Genomic DNA, 16,116 nt, shown 5'->3' on the forward strand with positions numbered 1-16,116 from the left:
TTGCAAATTGTCCCTCATCATCCTCCCATGTGTTAGTACCTATCAAATGGTGAAAATGATGGAACTTACGACCCTTTCAGCACATGAATCAACTAAAGATACTATTAATAGCTGAATCCAGATATTACGATACCTCCAAGAACCGCGAACGACCAGACAGCCACAATAACCATAAACAACATGTGTAGATATTGCCAATAGATGTGCATGAACGCCAAATCGAACCTGACTGTCTCGAGGCGACGAAATTACATCACGTCGAATCCAATTTGTTAAGAGGTTAGACCGCTGATGGACTAGTCAGGTTTTATTGCTTTTTTAGACCGCTGAATTTCATATCTGCCGCAGTAACATGCGATTGGAATGTTAGGGTCATTTGTTATTACGACCACAATATAGCAATTCTTATTGGAAAAATATTCAATATACCTCCCTTCGTTCTTCAAAGAGACATCATTCAAGCATATATCTCTTTGCAACTATTGGCCTCCATGTTGAAATTACACTATGAAAGAAAAATGTAATGTACACCCCTGTACATCTAAAGTTTAATATTTGTATGGCATTCTGGTAATAAAATATATGTCTTCGGAGTACAGCACTGAGGGATACTATCATCATGGGCAGGATCGATGCCAGGTATAGGTCGGGTAAGTTGCAAGAATTTACCGATACGGATCTCTTCTATGTCACAGTACTTCGAAACCATTCCAGATTTTGCGAGAAACATATTCATAGCTGAATCTAATACGACCTGCAGTCTATTAGCTTTGCATGTTGGCCACATGATCACCATCAATTTGACCATCTCCTGCCCTAGTCCGATCCCCGCTTTCCCAGTTTTCTGATACTCCATATTTGTGGTGATGAATGAGACATGGTATAAAACACCCAACCGCAGAAGTCACCAAATCGACCATGATAAAAGAGCGATAAAAACGTAATCATCAAAGGTATTCCAGCGCGGGGAAAAAATAAGGAAATAACTGAACAGCCATTAGGTCCGTAAAACAACCTGAGGCATTTACAAGATATCCACCATCAAAGCCAATTCGTTTTTTGTCATCCTGAGCTGATATCCTTAGGTGGTATCACTTTGACCGCCGTGCGAGGTTGCGGTGAATTCACAATAGGGACGGAGAAAGTGACGCGATTATGCATGTTCAAGAACTAAATTCACGTATTTTGATGTCGATTTTTATAGAAATAATCGCCTTAAGATTCAAACATCATTTTTTATCTTACTAAAACAATTAACATCCAAAACCAAATTTAGAATACGTTTGTGTTTTCATTGCTTTCAAATGTTCTGTTGGCGAGATAGGTGGTAAGCTAAATTTTTAGATGTATCCCCTCAAAGAACATCAATAACTTTATAACATAATAAATTATTAAGAGTCGCATTATGTAATCATACTCTCACTGGCTGTTTTGTGACAAAATGATATATATATATGGTGGCGTCTCGAGTTATGCCCGGGAGTCTAGGGGGTTCATGTTAAGGCCACCAATTTGACCTCTGGTTCCTTCTTATATGCTTACTCCTTTAAAAGAAGCTTAAAGATAATGAGGTAGTAATGTGGTTAGGAAGAGCACGATCCATCATTATAGGTTTACACACTGTAAGTAGCTTTGACCCTGTATAGAAACGGTTATCCTGTAATTATTCCTTGTAGCGTATTTTTGGTCGATTTATCAAAGGATGTCATCATAGGATGTACTATATTCACTTTGTATACACACCAAATTCTATAAGGAAATGTGGATCTCGGATTTAAGGCTTTTAGAACAAGACGTTATGAAATGTTGACTTGGCGAAGAGTAAAAATAGTAAGACATTGACTAGGGGAAGAGTGATATCTGTCGCAAGGTTCCATAAAATGAAACCTAATTGATTCCTTCTGACCACATCGCTGTTGTGAAAAAAAGTTTGTTCACTCATTCCCAAATTCAAGGTGGTTTCGATGTTTCTCAGTGGCCAGGGGACACCCACTAGCTATGTAGGGATATAATAACTACTAGAAGCCCTTCACGGCCATACCACTTCGACACTGTCATGACTATTATTGTATTAATGATTGATAATGTCCAGAGGGATCGTTAGCCATCCCAAAGAGCTCCCTTAGATCTCATGATGTATGTGTTAAATTGAGCATGCCGTCGAATTGATCACTGATGTTTGGTCCTCAACGCCTTCTATATACAGGTGTACTTTCTTCATAACGACAGGTATGAAAGCAGGTGTTGAAGGAAAAACTGTCCACAGTAAAAACCATCCTCGGACTATAGTATATTGTGCACTTTTCATCGATCGATATTGGTCTCTTTGTTGCAATATATAACTGAATATGTCAATGAAATGAAGGTTTGGACCTTCTTCAGAGGAAATGGTTACTAGTCCTGGGAGTGACTCATCGATACCTTACAAGACGTGCAACACATTTCATTTCCTTGGCCAGCTGGCAGGCAGCTCTAGCCGGCTTTGACCAGTCAGCCTTATGAAGGCAAATCACTCTTCAAAGCCAATGGACGCAGACTCCGGAACAGCCATCTGGTTAGTTGCCAACTTCCCTGTCCATCATGTCCACAGCCTTGTCAAGGAACCACTCACTGCGGCATGTGTTTTTACTCACCCACCTACAACCTGTCAACTGCTTGGTCGTAACAACGTCACTCTTTATAAAATACACTGAGTCGAGGTATCGACATTTCTCTAAGATAAAAAAACGAAACTTGCCTATTGGCAGGTGACGAAGATAGACTTGCCCAATGTCACAAGTGGTGATCGATTCATAAGCCACTTTAGACGAGGCCGCCGCTCAGGGTTTGGGTTATTTGGGTTACCCTCCACTTCCACTGAACTCCTTGATTACGATCTAATTAATTTGCTTTTTGTAATATGATAACTAGTCTGCTAGGTTATCTTTCATAACTACAATACAACCCCTGCAGGACAAATGTAGATGCACTTGGTTAATCAGAAAGGTATTTTCCTTGCCAAATCAGACATAATCGAACTTGTCTTGGTTGTCATTGGCTAAATGAAACCCAAGCTTAACTTGGACAGAGATCTAGTTGCGACCAATCTTTTCATAAAATGCCACAACAAATCAACTCGCCCCTTTCGGTTATCTGTAATTCTTTTACCGATATTGTAGTCTCCAATAATGATCAATTGGCATCCATCACTGACCAATACATTAGCATCGCGAAACAGAGTGAAATTCCCCGGAAAATCAGCTCAACCGGTCCTTGTTTTCCGTCATCGCCGCGGCCCAGGCGTAATAATTGGCTTCCTGGCCCAGGCACTTGACCCTCGTTGAGGGGACCGTGTGTCACTCGGCCCTGATGTGATTACCTCACTCTCCTCCGTATATTGCCTTCATCAGTGAGATTAGCCCGGACGGGCTCATCAGGTGACGCGCTTGAGGCAACCGTAATTTGTCTTAGGGTGTCACCTAGGATCATCCAATTCTATTATCCTCAAGTTCCGGTGCCCGTGGGCAATTGAGTTGGACTGCCTTTGCAAGTGATTACTTTCTCTGTACGGAGTGCCCCCCTGTAGCATATAGCATGGTGTTCCAATGACATGCGATGGCTTCGCACAGTACATTTAGCTACAGTCTACATTCGTCTACCTACCCTCGCCAACACTCCCTACTACTGTGCTATCGGGCTTTCCCATTTTCCCCACGGTCACCAAACTGTTCAAACCCCATGCTGATTTTATCAACAAGGGCCCGGTTGTTCAAGGCGAGTTAGCAAGCAACGTGACGGTAACTTTTTCTTCAGTGGAGTAATTGGACTCAACTAAAAAGATAACACTATGTTGAAGGTAGCGTCAAGTCAGTGGCAAAGCTACTTTTTGAATTGCCGGTGTGCAAGGGATAGTAGTCCTAGGGCTGATAGTCCGTGTAACAATAGCCCGCATTGCTAAATGTTTTGGTTAGGGTTAGCGGTACAATAGATCATGCTGCTTAATTGGTCAAATACAATGCTACCGGACTATGACTCCAGGGGGACTATATCCGCTGTCACATCGGGATTTGGTTACTTCTTAAATCGACATCGTCACAGCAATAGTGTGAGGGAGCGAGATTTGGGGGCCCGGCTATGATTGACGTGGGTCTGGTCAGAAACACAAAAGTAAAGATAACGCTGAAAGTGTAATTTAGAATATTTATTTAAGAAAAAACAAACAGTGGAATACAAACAATATATACAGAATTAAAAGCAGTTACACCCGTTACCGCACACATCAGGGCCAAGATAGACAAGCACACAGCTAACACAAAGCGTTCCCGCATACACCAGGATCAGGTTGTAGCGGTGCCAAGAAAGACCAGCACGCAGTTAGTCCTGAAGGCCCCCGCCCACAACAGGATTCGGTTGCAGCAATGCCAAGAAAGACCAGCGCAGAGCTTGTCCTAATGGCCACGCACACAACGGGATCCAGTTGCAGCAGTGCCAAGAAAGACCACCTAGTCCTCAAGGCTCCCGCACACAACAAGACCCGTACACACAGCACCATGCACACTCGGCTGGCTGATCCAACTATTACACATCAACCCAAACAGTCCCAAGTCAGTTACATGAGTCCTATTAATAGTTTTTTAATGTCTCATTGAACTCGCGGTGTTCATTTATAATGCCCTATTCAACTCGGTGAACAATGCCACTTATGTGTCACAATACACAGGCGTAATGCCTATTGGCTGGCCAATAAAAGAACCTGAAAGAAGTGTCATATAACTTCAGTATAACAGGGATAGTAGCCAATAGGTAAATAAACTGTTGAAGCTTCATCGATGCATCACTGAGCTTCTCTGAGAGTAGAAATAAATGACGTTTAGGCCAGTTCTACTTAAAATAGCCAAAACGCTAAAACAACCATCGCCTTTTATAATTACTGTGATGAAGCAGTCGTCACATCCATAAACTCTAATCTGCCAACTTTTATCGACTTCAGCGACGTTACGATGCCCCGTTGAGCTAGCAGTTTTCCGTGACAAATTAAATGAACAAGTGCCTGTCTCCAAATTGGAGTTGAATTTCGCTGTTCATCATTTGCACCTGAATGGGGGCGCCAAAGATGCTGACAGGACTTGGTATGCGAGAAATTCTAAGGAATTTGCAAAAATTACCGTGGAAGTGATATTTCATCAGTAGGGTATCCCATGATCGTTTAAAAAAATTTGAACCCATTCGTATAACCATTCGTTAGAAAGAACTCAATTGTCGCCAAAGAGCAGTAGGCTACTGTCTCAAGGGAGTTAAACTTCGAAAAACAAAGGCACTCAACGATTTACGCTGAGGCTTCAGCTAATTGGCCTTGAATGGAAGTGACTCGATCAAATGGTAAGAATCTTTGAAATAGACGTTACAGGAACCAGATTGCCACTAAAGCGGTAATTACATTGATTCCATTGACTAATCCCATTATTAGTTTCCTCAATGAATAAAATTGGATTAATTGACAGTGACTGCATGTTTCAGTATTAGTGCAGCAGAGTGCAGCGATTGACGTAATAACCGTCATATTGAAGTTTGTTTTAATACTATACATGCAGTCGTTTTCTTCGATCAAACCCGGTGTAACATCTGTGGTTGTTTCCCATGTGTCAGTGTTTCCAAACAATAGGCAGCTAGAGAGACCACGACTTTTCAATAGGGGGGATACACAGAAAAACTTGTCAATCTATTTTTGAGCGTTCCCAAACAATGAGGGGAAACACTCAAAAACAGAAACACTCAAAAACATTACACCGGTTTCAATGATGATGCTGTTGTTTTCGTGCTTATGTCAACAAAACTACTGCCCTCAACTCAACTTTCATTATATAAGTTGCCACAAAGCTATTTTAATTTATTTGCAGGGAAAAGGCTATAGTACCATCGAGACAAACTGAGTTATGTTTCTACTCTCTTCAAAACATGCTGCATCCAGTATTTTTCCTTAAAAAGGTATGTGTCACATCTGGTCAAACAAACCCTGAGAGCTGGTTTATCCTCGCTTTATGTCTTCCCCGTACACGATAATTAGATCTTCTCCTAACTAACAGTCGAAGCGGATGCACGTCTTCTTTTCTCCTGTCTATTGTTTTCAGACAAAGGCATTACGTGCGTGCGAATCAATCTTAAGCCAATGCTAATAGAGTTGTCGCCGTACATCAGGTATGTACAATGTTAGTGTACAATGTATACGAAAGAAAATACTCATTGAATGCTGTAGAATTGTGTAACACAATAGAATGTACATTTGCACGAAACTAGATGAGGCCTTCGCTAAAAATCCTAACTTGAAGCTTTGAGCTTAGACAGAACGCGTTGAACAGTTGTATGGTAGCCAGTTTGCCATTGCAAAGATTCGGCACGGCACCTTAACAGTCAATAGACACCGGCCTTATCGCATCTAGTGTGACAATTTGTCAATTTATGCTCCCTTGCTACAGATCCCAGTCAAGTTGTTACCGTATGTTTGGCTGTCTAAGATAAGCGATTTATCGCCACAAAGAGCCAGTTACAGCTAAACCAAGTCAATCAATCGGACTATGGATTATGGAAATGACTTTGACCATGGTATTGACATTCTCATAAACTGCGGATATACACTCTTGTAGCTATATGTATGCACAGTACTGTGGAATGGCGGGTGTTATCATTTCTTCCTTAATTCCGTCGGCCAGCAAGGAATCAAGATGATATCGAAATAAGAGCAACAGCGACTGTCCCGGACAGACTTGAGTATTACGTAACGACGTCGGTTATATTGGGCATCGACGAGGATACATCGAAACAGTTGATGCACTGTGAGAACCTCTCTCTCCCTCTCCCTATGATAGACAAGAAGTGAACGTCAGGCTACTATACTCGGCCTACTTTATAGGCGACTGGTATCTTTCTTTCCTGCGAGACACTGTTCCGATCTTTCGAAGCCTTTCTTTGCTACCAACTTCTCTCTCCATCGCCTCGGGGACATGTACATACATTGTAATTTATGGTGCACAGGGAATATGTGCTGCGATTTATTTCAGTGAGGTGAACGAGGTTACAAATTGCTGGAAAATTATAGCAATTTGCTGCTGCCGATTGGGTGTACTTAGGTTTTATCGATATGCTGGACGTGTTTGGCTACAATGTTCTTAAGGGAGCCTAAGCATTTTTTGGGCCAGATATAATACAGCCTTCCTCACCCAGATGCTGCACACAGTAATCATAAATCTCTCAATTTTGCTTTCATTCAACCTCAGTGTGTGTTACTTTTTTCCCGTGCGAATGATTGATAACAGTTATGGGCATTTCTACCTTTACCTTGGAATGTATGAAATCCCTTCCATGCCAATTTTATAAAATCAATTTGCTGGAGAAAAACTTCGCAATTTGTTCCCCACGCAGGCAACTATTTTTTTCTGCTCTCCATCTTCGAAGCAGTTGCCTTAAAAGCTTAATTAGCTCTCCTCCTAAACATTTCATTGGAAGTGTCTGAAACGAAATGTCCTTCAAAGTTAATGTTTTTACTTTGAGAATGTTTTTTTTGTCATGAGTGGTTTAACGTGCCTAACAGATTCGAGGTTTTTTTCTGGCAACTCATAATTCCTCACAGAAATTCATCGTGGCTACGTCTAAATGGTTCGATTATGATACTTTTTGTCAACGCGTCTCTTGTTTAACTGTTTGGAGCTCGTTAAATCGATTTTTAAAAGGTTGTGCTGAAGAACAAAAAAATATTGTAACGATTAGAAATTCAGAGTTAACCTTCAAAGGTTGCAGAAACTGCTAAAGGTTCAGATGATTCAGCTGCTAAAATAGTTAGTTGGGCATAGTCGATAAGTTATGTATGGTAGGCGATTTTGCTCACGAGCAAAACCCTGCAACTTTGAAAAGATGACTAGTTTTAATATTTGCATTTACTTTGCATCGTTCTTTTACTTTATTTGTCTATATCTGGAAAGTATTCGTGAATACATTGTGGGGTAAGTTCATGAAGGCAAGGCATACGAAGATATGACAAACAACTTGTGGTGTTTGCTCGATAATCGGGTACAAGGAAAAGTCTGTGTCGCGTTGACGACAGCGTAAATAAGAGACAACCTACCGACAGATGTTCCATCTGTTCAAATTGAGATGCAGGATATAACAAACATTGCAGTATTAAAAGGGTTGATTTCTTTTGCTTGAAGCAACAGTGGCCAATTAACATCATATCATCATAAACTAAAAGCTTGAGGAATATGTTTGAAAAAAAGCATGCTGTCGTCATCGTATATGACCGTTGTAAAAAGGGTATCAATTTGTGACCAGGCCAAATTTTCACGCAAATGATGATAACCTAAGAATGCATGACAGGTGAATGCCTGGAAGGTTTTTTTTCATACGATGACCGAGCAAACACATATGGTGCTTATTGTACAGACTGGTTGTTGCTGATTAATGTCCGTTTACCGGGAACACCTGGCAAGGAAATGAGGGACAGATTGATCTGCAATCGGGATTATATCTCGAATGTCGAAGACTCGTCCTGGGGGTGTTCAATCATGACAGTGTGGCGGTGATAGCGCCTTTAGGTATGCTGTGGGGAGGACCACATATGGTAAGAAGGATTGCCTCACAATATCTGATGGTTCCGGCCTGAGAGAAGCAAATGAATACTTTCCTGGTGACGTTCTATGCCCAGTATTAGTTTGAGGCATTACCTGAGGCTGTAGACTTTAAACTGGCTACAGATGTGGCCTACCGTAGAATTAGCTTGGACGAAGATTCTCTTGCCGCCAAATAATTCTGTATTATTTTTTTATTACACTAAATTTATCTCAGATTGGTCGCCAAATGGACATACATGTATAAAACATTCCACCAGATAATGACTGAACGCTATTGGTTCTCCTTCACCCCTTTAGAGATTTATATTCAAACCAGCTCTCGCAAGCTTCATTATTATAACAGTATGGTAGTGTAGTGTGCCATTTCTTTTAGCTACAAGATATCCGCCAATTGAATTACCCGTCATCTCCTGTTCGCAGGGAAGCCACAAATGCTGAATAATTATGTCATGGTATTCCAGTCACGCTAAAGAGTAGCATAGCTTGTTAAGAATTATTCGAAGCAAATGCAATGAGACCATGTCTCTTCTGAACCGAAACTTGTGGCTGCCACCATGATCCTCTTAGGCCGGAGTAACATAGGGTTCACGTTGTCACTTGTCATGATTCACTCTTAAGTGAATTTGGCTTGAAAACACGACGTGAAGGTGAAAATGAAACCTCGTGAATCGTATGTGGCCCGCTCTTTGGACATGACTTGTTCGTTCTTCATGTGACGCATTAAAGTGAACAGTGACACATATGAAAAGGTAGAAACTCCACTTAATCGCACACTTCGTCGTTTCTATTCAAACAATGTGAAGTATCTGTTATCAAGTGCATAAATGACAATGCCTGGTGTTATCTTCAGACATCAATCTTATCTATTCTGCTACACTTACTGCCGTCCTACCCACATTCTGTCTTTGTGATAGCGCAGCCGGAGTTATTAGAAGGCATTCTCGCTTAATATGAAATACATTATTATATATGTTGGTCTAGTAATTATCTCCTGATGAGCTATTGCTTATACTATGATGAACTAATAGCATTGGACAGCCTCGGTTAATCACGGATCACTAATAAGTTATTGGCGCTCATAATCTCTTAGGAAATGACAAGAAATATTGGCCGAATGAGACGGTAATTAACTTTGATGGGTCATGAATTGGTTTCTAGGCAAAAATAGAAAGTTATCTGGCGAATGCGAGTCTTGATTAAGCCCATAAGACTGGCTTTAGCGACCAGTTGTCGGTAGGCAAATCCTGTTGTATGTATATTATCTGGTAGGGGTATTTTTCAACGACCCGTGTAGTGGTCAACATCTATCCTAAGATGGAGTGCCGCGGAGACAAAGGATGCTATATATTATGTGCTTTAAATTTCTGATGCATTTAAGGTATGTTGTCTCTATAGAATCATCATTGTACAATATAGAAGGACAACGTTTCTAGGGGAGATGCCGTTTGACTGCAAATATTTCCCTCTAAAATCGAGTTTTCTTTCTTAAGATAAGTTACTTAGTGCATCTGGATTTCCGTATTTTGTAAGGTTAATCATTAGTGCAGCAAATTGTTTACCCTTCTATTGGTTTTGATGCATGTATCTTGGGCTTGATGGTTTGATTAAGACTAACCACAAAAACATCCCCGCTGAAAAAGATCGCGACTTTCTGGCAAACCGCCACCGGCAATTCCAGTTGATAACATCTTGGTATCGGTTTAGTCGCCTTTTTCATTTCACATGTTATTAGGTTTTAGTTGGCATTCCCCGTAATCACCGCGCTGGGTTCAATTTCGTTCTGCATCCATGTGTCCTTTTTCAGTTTCGGGCTTGGTCGATTCCAATTTGGAATCAATTGCATTACTTTAACTTAACGCCACGGCTTACGGATGAGGAGAGATTCTCTACATTGTTAAGCGGGATTACACTTCTTTTTTTACAAGAGTGACTTAATACGAAACCTTTTTCTTCTACGTATTTGACTGGTGATAAAGAACTTACTTAAACGTTTCTTTCTGATTTCGTGTCGAATTCTTGCAAAATGTTCACGAAAAGGCTTCCAATAACATAATAGTGGATATTCTCAATTCACTTTCGAAGAGTCTGACAAACGCTCATCCTACATGTCCCATTTTTCTTCTCATGAAAAAATACAGCATTTCTGCATATTTCCAATATTTTGCCGGCCGATTCTTTGATATCAACACTAGGTTATACTTTCCCGTCAGTTAGTATAAACTATTTCTTTCGTTATTTGAGGCAAGCACTGATATATGACAATGGATAAACTCATATGTATGTTTTAAAAAGGCAGAGCTCAGATTATCTATGGCCAATATTTATTTCATGTCACATAACACGATATTATTCCTTGTCCAGCTAATATGTCCACCCCACTAACAGCTATATCACAGACCCCGAAGAAAATGATGGGCATTAGCCAAAATATTCCTGCCGAATGTCCCCCACTGTCCAATTTCCTTGGCGCAAAACATGATGATTGCTTAGTATAGTTCTTTGTCGAAGCGTAAAGGAACGTATAAGTACCTTCATCTTCAAGATTAACCAATATTCTGTCCTCTATTATAGAAATACCAGTATCAAAGGGTAATAATCCTCAGACGATGATGAAAGTGGGCCTATTCCACTTGGACATGACATACATACCACTTTATATTGTACAGTGTACGTTACTTCTGGCAAACTTAAGTTGAGGATACCGTAGATTTTGCATGATGAAAGCTATTCCATGTCCTTGTACATGTATACTACCGTGTTGTAGATATCTTGAATAGATGTCACCTAAGTTTTCTCAGATCTCTTGTATATTTCAGCAGAATGATTTGCCTTGTGGGTCAGGTCGACGTGAGATGAAAAAGCTTTTACCCAGGGCTCCAATTTGTCACAAATGTAAGGGAATGTTGGCCGACAAATCTGATTATGGAGCAATTTGTGTCTAGCTTAGAAACAATAAATGATTACTGCATGTACATAGTGTACATGCATGTGCTTTCTTAGTGTCTGGAGCATATGGTTCTCGACGAGGGTAATACAAGTAAATTTAAATCGCTCGCCCACACACCAGCGTCCATATTTAACAATAGACAAGCCAGTGGCCATTTCGTAAATATCACATTAAATATAAACTGAGTTGAATTAATTGAAAATGACACTTACAAACCTTAAGGAATGATTTTATGTCTGTAATGATGAAGCGATTGACCTTTGACAATTTATTCATATAACCAACTGTCATTTAGATTCAAACAAGATATGAGACCTGAAGGGTCATATTACCACCACATGACCGCTTTTGGTGTAGCGAATAATAGTGAAAGAGTTGTTGGTCGCTTCATATAGGCGATGGACCTACTCCAAAAAGCTGTCTTTCATGACAAAATTTTGGGGACAGTGTGAAAAGGTGCTGAATTAGATGATCACGTAACATGATAAAAAAGTCCCCACAAAAATAGTTACAAGTGTACTAACTTACACGAGAATATCCCATACAACCCAAGTTATTATTTTAGTTCACCGTCAGCTTCCCAGGTGGCCAAATTTCATTTCATTACTTTTGCGATTCAAGAAAATTTCTTTTAAAAAAATTGTCGTAGTATTTTGGCGGATTATATGTATGTAATTTCTTTCCGTTTTTTCGAATATAGAAATTTATACGCGATTTTTTATTTTCACGAATCGAGATTATTTGCGAAATCGCCACGAAAATGAAAAGCTCACGAAAACCAATATTCACGATTCGGCATTATTACATGTATCTCGGAGTTCGATTGAAGACTTGTTAATTAATCAAACCTGACTTTCACCTGAACACTTAATTCGAAGCCAAAGCTTGACAAAACTATGAAAACTTTACAGCACAAGGGAAAAGAAATTCATTAACGGTGGGGAGGGATTCTCTTCTAAGAGACACCAGCGGATTTGTCTTCGACGGCTTAGTAGAACTTTGAAGGTTTGCCGAGTAAAACTTCCTATTTTAAACAGCTGCCGTTGATATAACTTTAAAACATCGTGTGGTGAAATGGCATACGAAGTCTACTATCTCCTCAAACATTGATCAATTACATGTAGGCAGGCAAGTATTTGATTAAGAACAAATTTGGATTTACCATGTTCACGCGCCTTGCAATAAGAAATTTGGCTTATACGTCCATTGGTAGCGAGATGCCAATCTCTACGATAGCGATTTACGACGCTACTAACGCTCTGTCCACAGGCATTTGACGTATTCATACCAACAATATTACAGTTTGACCATTGATGGATATTGCTGAGCGGAAATTCGTCTAATCGATCAATCGATATCAATGAAAGTGTTAGGAAGTGATTTCCAAATATTCTGCAACAACGTTTAAACCAGCGAAGCTTCCGCTTCGTGGGAATGACTTGCTGTGCCTTTGGAAAAGACGCGAGTGATACGTGTACGAACATTCTCTCCCCGCTGAACCTCGTGCAGAAAGTTCATCTATCTAGCCTAAACACATTGTAGTACGTATCTCCGTGTTGGGTTCAATTTTGGTTTCCCAAATCACATTACTGAATCATAAGATGAGCACTTTTGCCCTGAAGGGAAGTTTGACTAGCTTTGGGCCCCCAGGCAAATCTCCCAGTCATCGACTGTCACCAGTGTGTGATTATTTTCATCTGCTCAGATACGTTTTGTCTTAGCTGAAAATATAGTGGTGAGGGTTTTTCAATTATCAGATGTTGCTGAATAGAGTTAAAACAGCCCAAAAGCTTTAGTCCAAACTGTCCAAGAAATGGGTTTTTTGTTAATATATACTTCTCGGGCCTACAAAAGCGACAGTGGCCTAGACACCTAATATTTTTTTATAAATGATACGCCTTAGAAAGGTGTAAATTGTTTGTTAATGACGCTATTAGCATTAAGGAAATCTTTTTTTCAAAACCGTTAGCATTTTTCTTCTTGATACATTAGGCGAGGCCTTCTGGCTATCCCGGCATCCATTTTTCATCATTCGTTGTCAAGCATGGAAATTAACTAGAGTTTTTTTGCGAAGTTGCGTGGGGTTTGGAAGTAAGGCATCTTTGGGAAACACATTATCAATGACAGACAAACAAATTTGTATGCAAATTTTTATGCATGGACCAATAAAAATCTTACAACAGTTTTATTTCAATGTTTTGTTCAATATTTACCGAATTGCCATTCCCTATCAGTGAAAAAAAAAAGATTTTATCTCTTGCAGATTTTAACAAGGCGTATTTAGTTATAGAGATTGGGTGTGGGATGCTGAGACGATGCTTCATTTGGAAGCCCGACATCAAAGACAAGCGAAAGAACTAATAAACATATATATATATAATTGTCTGAATCATAATGACCTTAGTTTCTGGAGCCGGGGGAGTGCATCTTAATCGTAAAGGACTGTAAACAGAAATACACAAAGAGATATGAAGGAAGGTTACTAAGTTTACTACTTCATATCATACTGCCTACACAAAGGTGATTTGTGACAGCATCAGATAAAGGAGATGAAAGATGATATTATAATCGAGATAGAAGAAGTCAAATACAAAAATATGTTACACGAGTTGTAGGAGTATTTTGGCATGATTTTCGTTCGACCTTTGACGGTCTAGTTTCATCATATTTTATTCTCGGAAAGACAATTTTAATACAAAAATAAAACATTGCAGCCAAAGTTGGAGAATGTCAGCTTCATGCATATTTATAGACTGCTGTACAGCTGTACCTGTCAACTCTGTTAACGTTGCTGTATTCGAAGGAGCAGCTTCGCTCTTTTCCGAGCTCCCGAGCTCGTTTCATGGAGCTTTAACGTGGGTGCATTATGGTGCGCCTCACCCTCCGTTACAGATCGGATCCAACAAAATAGGAAGGCTTTGAACAGCTCCAAGCAGCTCTGCACCTTTGCAAAATCACTTAAAGGGTATATAGATGCACATGTAGATGTCTCTTATCTTTCACTAGGCTCGCTTCGGATCAGCTCCAAACTTTTCCGAAGCTTCCCAAAGCAGGATCAACAGACACTGTGCGTCAATGAGTGCCTCCAATAATTGAACAGCTGTGGACAGAATGTCACGGACTGTGGACACGGTCGCAATTCAATCAATCTCGCACCGCGATCTGGTCTGCTCTTCTGTTACATTTATATGAGATAAATCGGCCTCTATTTGTTCTCTGTCCTTCGGCAAACTCCAAGGATAGATACCGACGTTGAGGGAGGATGAGGCTCAAATAGTTTTCTTTCATGAACGGATGGAAAGCTTGCGGCATTTCTTCCAAGACGTATTAACGAAGGGCCATTTGATGGGATCTGCGGGTGGTTTGAATTACAAGAAGCCGTTTCACCCGACACTGGATTGGCAACCGACACAAAAGGAACCATATCATTGTGGAAAGCTAACAAAATGGCTTAGCCCGTTTGATATGATTTTGAAGAATATAATGAAGTTGCAGTTAATTCATCTGACGTGTGTTACTTTCAGCCCAGCGGATAATGATGGATAACCTCAGGCCGTTACTTCGTAGCTTTTCGATAATGGTCCGGGGATTCCCAAGGCATCCGCCAGCCCGGTTTGCACTCAGGACCCAGTGGCACATGGTATTAACTAAACCGGATATCGTGCATTTTGTGCGTTTGAACAACCGGGCCAACAGGTCACACGGGTTGCGCGTTTCTTCGGCTCGACCATGAACCGAACTTTTACATCTTTCAGTCCCGGACCTCAACAGATATATCGTTATCATGATGTGTTGCAGAGAATTTTGAAGCCCACTTTTAAAACGAACTGGTTTGGAATCATCATGACATGGATCGAAACTACGATTTAAATCAAAGCAGCATTATTCGTCTTGGTATGAATGCGTGTCGCTGTTTTGTGCCACAGGCTTGGCGGAAATGCTGGATAACGCGGGCGTGAATCATGAACGGGGAGAAATAATTAAAAGGTATTGGTTTTTATTGTAAGATGAGACCATCAGTATCGATTCTTCATTGAATTCACGACACGGTGTGAAATTAATGTCATTATAGCAAATAATGCAATCTTTTGAGGTGATTCCGATAAATTCAACATATGCATGGATTAGAGGAGAAAGAAATAAGCCGCACCATTACAAAAGGCGGAAAGCAGTACGTGATGATTTGATTGATTGATTTGATTCAACGTGGTTTTTTTATTATTCTTGGTGCTTTCATACCATTTACGTTTTATTTTCCTATAGTTAGTTGCTCATCGATTCCGCGAATGCTTTTAGAAGAAACAAATAGAGAGAAAAAATTATGTATATATTTCCAAGTTAGTCAAACCTAAAAGCAGTTTGTAGTACGGACACGTTCAACAAATATACGCGAGTAGCTGACAAATTATTTTCCAGTCCTTCATGATTGCTGGTTTGTATGAATTTTCCAGAAACACGTCTTCTTATGTACTTCATTCTTATAATACATGACGTTAACATGCATTGCTTATAAAATTTATAGGCACAGGCCAATTAAAGGTCGTCTCAACCAAATCCTAGAAGAAGATA

General features: G+C 40.1%; 1 protein-coding gene across 1 annotated transcript in view; it reads left to right on the forward strand.

Annotated features, from left to right (window-relative positions):
• Nucleotides 1-16,116, forward strand: part of LOC135489472 (probable G-protein coupled receptor No9) — a 65,254-nt gene that overhangs the window by 16,503 nt on the left and 32,635 nt on the right. The window lies entirely within an intron of this gene.

Source organism: Lineus longissimus, chromosome 6 (genome assembly GCF_910592395.1).
Source record: "Lineus longissimus chromosome 6, tnLinLong1.2, whole genome shotgun sequence".
Lineage (NCBI taxonomy): Eukaryota > Metazoa > Nemertea > Pilidiophora > Heteronemertea > Lineidae > Lineus > Lineus longissimus.